Here is a 9808-nt window from a genome sequence, read left to right on the forward strand (position 1 = left end):
TTTCTAAGGCTTACTTAAAGGGGCAGACATACTTCAAAGACAGCTGCACCACCAAAGCTGGGAACACTCACAAAAGCTGGGAACCTGGAGCACACAGCTGCTCTGGTCTAGTCTTATTCTTAGCTTGGCTTGTTTACTCTTTGGAGGGAGGGGCCTAGTGAATGTGGTTAGTTTCAGGAACTTTCTGAAGCCATTTCGAGTTGTTTACCTGCCTACTTGGGTCCTTTGGACTCCCTGGGCATTATATACGGATAGCTCTGTGTGTGTGTGTGTGTGTGTGTGTGTGTGTGTGTGTGTGTGTGTGTGTGTGTGTGTATTGATATATACATATATTTCTAATAATTTCCTGCTTAGTCCATATAATGTTACTTGCATTTATATTTAGAGAGCTGGCCATTTGGCAGTGGAAAACCATTTCCCTGGGGAAGATCACCTCTTCTGCTGTAAGCTTTACCCAGTTGCCTATATTGTTTTCCCATAAGGTTGATGCCTCATGGGCTTTCCCCATTTACTTTGCCATGTCCATTGGTCCTGTTGGCCAGATTTTATGGGTGTAGCTTCTGACAGTAGGAGATACAATTTTAGAGCAAGGTCTCTGATACTCTCCCTGTTACAATCTTCCTGCCCTCTCTTTCAAAAAATGTTCTGAGTCTTAGGTAAGGAAGCTGTGTTATAGACGGATCTATTAGAACTATAATGGATTTTCCAATAGCTATGACTTCACTAGCACTAAGTTGTTATTTAAATTTCCAGTACCAGGCAAGATTTCCTTCTTGTTGAGATCGTCTTAAGTCCAATTAGACAGTTGTTGGTTACCACCAAGTTATGGGAACCACTACTGCATGTTTAGGATTATTGAGCTATGATGGACATTGATGTATTTCATAGGTGTTCCAGATTTTAATAGGTACTAGGAATTAGAACTCAATTCCACATTCTTGTTCACCTTTATTTATTTTTTTTGAGCACATCCCAAAAGTTCATTTTATTGGTATTGAACCTAAGTCCTGCCCACAGACAAAGGCAACGGCTTGGGCAGAGGTAGAAAAACCAGCATCTTACTCTCTCCTTCCTACAGTCTCCAGTCCACCAACCCAGACGTTCACGCTTCACCAGTTGTCAGAGAAAGGGAAATGACTCAAGGGCTGGAGGTGCTGCTTTCATGGGGGTCTGCCGACCTGATGCAGAGGGTAGGGAGTACGCCGGGTTTTGTCGTGTCGGTGAGGATGGCCCTGGAGACGGTGCCGAAGGACCTGCGGCATCTGCGCGCTTGTTTGCTGTGTTCGTTAGTCAAGACTATAGACCAGTTTGAATATGACGGGTGTGACAATTGTGAGCCCTACCTACAAATGAAGGGCAACAGAGAGATGGTGTATGACTGCACCAGCTCCTCATTGTCTCCAAGTGGCAGCGAGTCAGTAACTTTAAGCCAGGTGTATATGCTGTGTCAGTCACTGGTCGCCTGCCCCAAGGAATTGTTCGGGAGCTGAAAAGTCGAGGAGTGGCCTACAAATCCAGAGACACAGCAATAAAGACCTAGGCAGGTGCAGCCCACAGTATCTTGCTTTCTACTTCTGGCCTGTGCGTGTTTTCCTGTGGCGCTAGAGAGGCGGAACTTCAAATACTCTTGTTCACCTTTATTTGTTGAGCCATTTTTGCAGTCCAAGAATTGATTTTTTTTTCGGGGGGAGGTGAATAATATTCCTGAGACATCAAGGCAGGTCAACACAGTCTAGGTGTCAAGAGAGGTAATTGTCACAACATACAAATATGGTGGAAAGGCCCAACTGACAGCATAAATGATCCCTTACTCACAACATGTATTAAGAAGGAAGCCTCAAAACCTCTTGAAGTTCAAAAACAAAAACTTAAAAAGGACATTCCCAGAGCTAGGCTCATCTGAAGCAAAGGACAGCCATGTTGGGGAGTTAATAACTGAGGCAGGTCTTTGTCGTTCAGAAACCATCCATTCACTTTTTGTAGTTTATTTATATTTGAGGGTTCCATCCAGGAATACTCTATTGTCACCCTTTTCTCTCCATCCTCTGTTTCCTCCAACTTCTATTCAAATTCATGCCTATTCTTTCTCTCATCTGAGGTGCTTTGATTCATATATTTAGATGTGAGTAAATTACCTGGAGGAACCATAGAAAACCAGGAATGTAAAAAGGTGTGATAGCAGTGGGATTGGCTGTTGCTCTAGAGGGGGGAACATGAAGACTCAGTTGTCATGTGCTCACTTGACAAGAAGGAGCAGTGTTCTGGTTACTAAGTCATTTGGACCCAACTTTCTTATTTTAATTTTTTTTTAAATAAGAAAGACTAGTCCAGCCTTGCCACTGTGCAACCATCAATCCATAAAAGGAGTTTTGTGGCCTGACATTATATTGCCCTCAGTCAAACAGCAGCTTTCTTTTTAAACATTTTCCACTCATTCCTGGTCAACAGCTCCACTATCCCCATAGGACAGTGACATTCACTTGTCATTATAAGCACAAGTGCAGGAAAATGCCAGTCACCCCAGGCAAGAGTTTTTGGAAGCGTTGCAGCTTTTAAATGCCTTCTTTTGAATGAGCTGTGTACTTTTTCGGGAAAGATTTAAAACCACATTATATAAGCTGCAATTAGTGGCTTCCCACAAATTGCATATCACTCTAGCAAGTACACTCTCTTTAAAGTGTTTTGTTGACTGGCTTGCAGGATTGTATTCCATTGTTCTTCAGAGGGCTGAAGTGCTTCTCTTTCCCTTTTGGTCTAACCCAGGAAAATGCAAATCTTCCAAAGGTGTATAGTCTAGGAGACTGTGGCTGGTTGCTTTCAAGTCTCTTGACTAAACATACAAAACAACATTAGATGTTGCTTTCGAAACATATTTTATTGTATTGCCTCTAGTTTTTTAAATTTCATTTTTAGTGTAAGGGTGACTCCTAATCTATGCTGGTTTATAGTCAATAACAGATATAGACTGCAGATAACTGCAATAACAGATATAGAAAACACATGTAATTGCAGTTAACTGTGGCATTATTTCAGAGCTGAGCCAAAATGAATTTTGTTCATTAAAAACAAAGCTAAAAGGGGATATGAGAGGGTGAATTGTAAGGCTATATGGACTTTGTATTGGACCTCTGCAGCCAATCTATACCTCTGAACCAGAAATAACCCTATTAATGCCCTTTTGCCTTTGCTAAGAAAGGTTTTTGGAAGACCTCAAAGAGGAAATATTTTTCATTATGGGAAGACAGCTGGTTGACTGCTATATCAGCATTCTGGTGCAAGCTGTAGGTGATGTGATAAGCACAGCTATGAGGATGACTTCAGGTCACTATCAACTAGAGATCAACTCAAACATTATGCACTAGTACACTCTATGCAAAATGGCAATGACATATTATTCTTAAAAGTAAACAATTCAAATTTAGTTCTGATTTAGAAGTGGCCTGACCCACCGTCTGTCATAAACAAATTATTTCCAGTCCTTGGTCTCTGTTCTTTGTCTGTAAAATGAAGGAATTAAATAGATAATTTTTATGATCCTATGATTAAATGCCAGGTCATTCCCTGTTTGGGCATTAGAATTTAATCCCCAGACCTTAGTCAAAGATGTTCTATAATGACAAAAAAAAAAATCCCATAGACGATAGAGATAATATATTTGAAAGATCTCTAGGTAAAAAAGGGCCATATAAATAGTAAATCATATATATATATGTATATATATATATATATATATATATATATATATATTGTTGATAATGGTGTTGAGCAAAGTAAATTAGGGATGGAGAAATGGCTTAGCAATCAAGAGTACTTGTTGCTGTTCCAGAGGACTGGATTTAAGCCCTAGTATCTACATCAAGCAGCTCACAACCTCCTGGATCTCTAGTTTCTAGGCATCTGATGCCTTCTTCTAGCATCTACAGTCATCTACATTCACATACACACACACACACACTCAAAATAAAATTAATCTTTTAAAAATTGAACTGACAAGAGGATTTTTTCAATCAAAAATTTATGTATTATTTAATAATTTTGTAAGAAAATGGTATCCGGGTAATAGAGAAACTCTTATCTAAGCAAATGACTTTCCATTGTCAGTATTTGAATAGATTAGAAGACATGGGAGGGATCTGAGTGAAGAAGTAGAGACAAGATTGACAACAGCCCTTGATGCCACTCAGCAGCCCATAGACGCCGTGGCTCAGCCATATGAGAAGGCGTGTTTGGAACAAAATGCAATAGGGCAGATGGAAATTGATAAGTGACTTCAAGATGGAAAAAGAACAGAATCCATGAGCATTTTTCTATCAGCCTGTAATGGAGAAGCCCTTCCTTTCGTGGTGTAGGGTGCATTCAAGAATGAAGCTGCCCAACCAGAGCCTTTGCTTCCCATATTTGTATACACTCTGGCCTAGTGACCCATGTTCACTAATAACACATGTACACAATAATGAGAAGTACTGGAGTGGTATATGAGCCATGGAGGGTTCTCCTCCACTTCTGAATGGCTTTGTGACAGTCTTAGGGAAAGGTGAGATATCAGAACACAGGAACCCAAGTTCCTCACAGTCAAGAAAGCTGTCCTTGAATCATAAATACCCACACTGCTGCACTCTGAGATGACTGAGAAATACATTTGTATTATACTCTGCAGTAGAATTTTTGAAATAATATTTATTCACCATGATATGGGCCTTGGTTTGTTTTCTATTATTGTGATATAACATTCTGACCAAAAGCAACTTGGGGAGGAAAGAGTTTATTTTGGCGTATGCTTCCATGCCACAGTTCATCACAAAGGACAATTAGGGCAGGAAATCATGCAGGAACTTGGAGGCAGGAACTGAAGCAGAGGTCATGGAGGAGTGCTGCTTACCAGCTTGTTCCTAATGACTTGCTCGTCTTACTTTATTATCCATCCCAGGACCACCTGCCTAGGGTAGCACCAACCACTGTGAGCTGGGTCCTCCCCCATCAATCATTAATCAGGAACATCTATAGACAGGTATCTTCCTGTAGTGAAATCTGTGTATGATAAATAACTGGAGAAGAACTCATTAATAATGCCTTAGAGATACATAGAAAATATGATGAATCACACATAGTTTATGGATAAACTTCTGAGTTGAGAAGAGCTAATGGTAATCAAAATTTCAGTGTAAGAATGAGAACAAGTGGAATTTAAACCTGGGTCTCTCTCTTCCTGAATCTTTCACTCATGTCTATATTTGAATTGATGGGTAGAACTCTCAGTCATTTGCTGTAAATCATATAGATGGCAGAATTATAATAGGCTAGCCTGCCAAAGACAAGGTGCGTATAAACATCCACACAGAGTTTCAACAATGCACTGGGAATTAACTCTGCTATTTAGATTCACTGTGGAGTTTTTAGAGGGCTGTGACATCCGTAGATAACTAATTAACCTGTGCAGCAAATCCATTTCATGTGCTACCTTGATACAGCCAATCAAAGCTGGCTTGGTGTTTGCTCATTTGGAAACTGATGAGGTCCCATTTAGACTTAATTGCAGTGCAAAGGTCGACAATTATCTTCTCTATAGAATCATCTGATGCTTCCATATCATTGTGAGTATGTGCCTATAATTAGATACATAATTTGTCTTGCAGAAATTGTAGCCCAGTCATTACCTGGATCTTATGCCTGTAATTAGAAATTCAAAATTCTGAATGGGAAATGTGGGTTGGTGGGGTGGTAGGGCCATTACACTGTGAAGATCTGTGTGGAGCTATTAGTGGGAACTCAGTAGCAACCAATATCCTCCTGGATTGCTGCCCTCTATGAAAATTAAAAACAATTAGGATGTATGGAGACGGTAAATTATGGGACAGGGGACAGTAAAAGCAGTTAAATAGTTGTCTAAGACTTGACTTAAATCACTAAAAAAAAATCTCATGGACATCTTCAATTCAAAACTTGAAAACAAACTGGTACTCACTTCTGGCCACTGCCTACCTCCTCTCCTTCTTCTCTTATGTTTTCTGTTTCAGGTCAGGCCAGGTATCATGGTGTCAATCCAAAGTCAGGGCTAGCTAACACCTTCCTTCCAACCAGACTGGCATTGATTTTTGTGAAGTACTTGCAAGTGTGTTGCTCCAGCCCATGCACACCACCTCTGCCACGCTGCCTGCATCATGACTTCTTGATCGGTTTCTCAAGAACATTGCTCTGTTGTTCCCTTACTCTTGCTCTGTCAGATGCTTGGATTTCTCCTGATTTCAGTATCTACTCACACACATGATCATGACACTCCACAATTCATAAGCCTTAGACTGACTACTGTCCTTTATGGCAGCTACTCAGGCATACAGATACACTTTGACTTTGAATTCCGTACCCATTTGATGCTCCCCTGATAGAGTCTGTGACACAGTTGCCAACTTCACTGATGGCTTTAGTAAACAGACAATTAAGTGTGCTCATTAGTTCTGTTCACTCTAACAGCACCTGTGTGGGTATGACTTGCCTTAATTTAGCAGTTTTCCTTTATGACCATGTTGAAGATCTGGTTTTATGCCATTGACTTGAAATTCTACTCCTTCTAGGCACATAACTTAAAAATTTGGTCTTTGCATTATGTCCCCTCTTACCTTACCTCACCCCAACACACACACACACACACACACACACACACACACACACACACACACACACACACTGTTTCTATCTCATAGTCCCAATTGCTGAATTGCTAGCAATCCTATGGGGATACCCACACACTGGGAACTGAGGTTTCCTGTCAATAGCCACCTTGTAGATAGATGCTTCAGCTCTAGATGCCTCCAAATGCCTACACCCCTAGCAGTGTGAGTGAAACCTATGAGAAGTACAGACTCAAAACCACCCAGAAAGCTGTTCCTAGATTCCTGACCCTCAGAAGTCACCTAAGATGGTGACTGTTTGTGAGGAAATTGTTTATACCACAAGAGACAGTTAATTTATTCACTAATACATTTTTTGGGGGGTGAATATCATTCAAAGAAACTGCAAGAAGCACCCCCTTTCTTCTTTTTAGATTTGAACCATGAGTATTTTGTTGCTTTTAGGCCAGACGTCTAGGTGGTAATTGTTATTTGAAGTTCAACACCTGGCCTTTTTCTCGAACACAAAGAACATCTCAGTTGCTACCAGGAGAAAGTAATGATCTAAGTATTGGAGTATTTGAGCTAATTAGCAGTGTGATGAAGAGTGGTGTGCCCTGCAATAAACATCTGGACTCAATCCTCTAATAAATTCTCTCATAGAAAGAAAGTGATAGCAATTAAACAGACATTAAGTTATAAAACATCAGGCCACACAAAGTCCCTTCACTTTGCAACTCTATTTTAATTCCTAAAATTTCTGATTGTATTGACTGAAGGAACCTTAATTCATCTCTACAAAATTGAATCATGAAAGAAAAAGACGGACAGGAAACTACCAGAAAAGATCTCATGTAATGAGCTTCTCAGAAATCCCAGGAGAAATTGAATAATCCTGTGTATTTAAATATACTGCAGATAATTGAGAAACCATAACTTACAGGTTTAATGTATATACAATCAGTTAGCATATACATTAATTTGGCAAGTATTTATGCTAGTCTGTAGCCAAACATTTCCAGACCATCAACGGCTAACTGACCATAACCAAGTATCTAGGATGGCAGGAAACTCGAAGTGTGGAAACTATGTGGATTGGGGTCTTGCATAGATTTTGTAACCCACCTCCATCTGGGACAAAGAGACCAAAGAAACAGGGAGACTGAGAGAAGTATATCAGACACATTAGCTGGACACTGAACACTCAGATATTTAAACTATGGAAAGCTAAGGTGTGAGAGAATGATGGAATCTTTTAGATCATTTAGAAATATCTCTTATTTTCCCTAAAATATAACTTATTCAATAGTAAGTATTTTAAATGAGATAATAATACAGCATCAGTACACAGACTTAAAAGTAACAAAAAAAGAGATGACAATAATTGTGTGTGTGTGTGTGTTTTGTTGTTGTTGCTGCTGCTGCTGCTGGCAGGTGACCAAGGAAGCTAGAGTGGGCACTTGCACTTGGTTTCCTGGAGCTAGAGTTCCAGGAAGTTGTGACTTGTGGCTTGATGGAAGTCCTGGGAATTGAACTTGGATCCCCAGGAAGAGCAGCAAACATTTTTAACTGCTGAGTCATCTCTTCAGCCCCACGATGCAAATATTTTAAACCTGAAGGAGTGATTATCTTTTAAAGAAAGATCATGAATCTAGAATGAGAGAAGAGAAGCAAGAAACAGCACATTTATCATAAGGATATGAAATATGAACCAACAAACCAGAAAAAAAGCTTATGGAGAAACAAAACCATCACTGAAAACAAGCCTAAAGTAAAAGACATAATAAACCTAGAGGAAGTCACAGTGAAGACACCAACGTCTGAAATGAGAAAGCAAATACAAAATGGAAAAAGTTTAAAATATTTAGAAAGTGTGAGGGAAATTGTATAGCACCCACAAAGCTATTCAACAACTCCTGCTATTTCTAGAGGAAAACTGCCAAGCTATCAATCAAACAAGTGTTTTTAATATTTATTTTTATGTTTAGATGTGTTTGCTTAAATGTAATTCTTTAAACTGCATACATGCGGTTTAGAGTCAAGAAGAGAATGTCAAGTCCCCTGGGACTGGAGTTACAAACAGCAGTGACCTACCATGTGAGTGTTGGGAATTGAACTCAGATCCTCTGAAAGAGCAGCAAGTCTTCTTAACTACTGGTCTTGAAAAGCAAATATTTGCATCAATAACTAAAAACATTTACTACAGCATGAACCTGAATAGGAAAGGCTATGAAATATGGCAGGGTACAATTAACAAATCCGAGTCATCAGATTCTGCTATATATTTCAGTGGCAGGAGTGGTCTCAATATAACACAAGATTTGTTTGACAAACAAGTGATGGAAAAAAAGAGAACAGGAAGTGGGGACAAATGTGTTGTGGTGTTTAGTGGTGCTGCAGAGGGAAATGGATGATGGGTATGATATCAGACGTTGTATAGATACACGAAAGATTAAATAAAATATTTTTTAAAAGAGAAAGGTAACTTACAAAGGAAAGTAATCATGAGGTGGTGTGTGTGTGTGTGTGTGTGTGGTTTATCCTTAACAGTCCATGGAAATGGGCAGGGCAATACCCACAGGACCCTTGAGAAAGGAGTGTGTAGACTGTTCATTTTTACAGTACACAAAAAGTGTGTGAGTGTGTATGTGTGTGCGTTGCTTGTGTGAGTCTGTGTGCCCTGCACATGTACATGAATGTGCATGCATAGAGAGACCTGAGTTTGTCATGGGATGTCTTTGCTCAATTGCTCTGCCCAATTACTTTTTGAGAGAGGGTGTCTCATTGAACTTGAAGCTCCTGATTTGGAGGCTGGCCATGGAGCTACTTATCCTGGCCACTCTCATGGTGCAGGTGTGGGAACCACCCAAAGCTTTCTACATGAGTGCTAGTGAAGCTAAATTCAGGTCCTTTTGATTACCAGGCAAACGTTTTACTGACTGAGCACCTGAGACCCACTGACCATTTTGAACATGAAAGACTCAAAGCAAATATTCATGAAGATAATAGAAAATGAATTTGAATGGACCAAGAAAAGAAAGGGAAGACTCATAAGTGGCTAATCCATGGTGTTTTATGGCCAGGAAAGGGGAACAAACACAGACTGTACCTGTGTCCCTAAGGATGGAGAAGACTTGGCACAGAAGCTGGAGCATCACCAATCATTAGAGGGTGACAAGTCTTCATCACCCACAGAGCATGTC

General features: G+C 40.0%; 1 pseudogene; it reads left to right on the forward strand.

Annotated features, from left to right (window-relative positions):
* The first annotated feature begins 1206 nt into the window (after nt 1-1206).
* LOC127215500 (transcription elongation factor SPT4-A-like) lies at nt 1207-1622 on the forward strand (annotated as a pseudogene).
* The last annotated feature ends 8186 nt before the right edge of the window (nt 1623-9808 follow it).

Source organism: Phodopus roborovskii, unplaced genomic scaffold (assembly GCF_943737965.1).
Source record: "Phodopus roborovskii unplaced genomic scaffold, PHOROB, whole genome shotgun sequence".
NCBI lineage: Eukaryota > Metazoa > Chordata > Mammalia > Rodentia > Cricetidae > Phodopus > Phodopus roborovskii.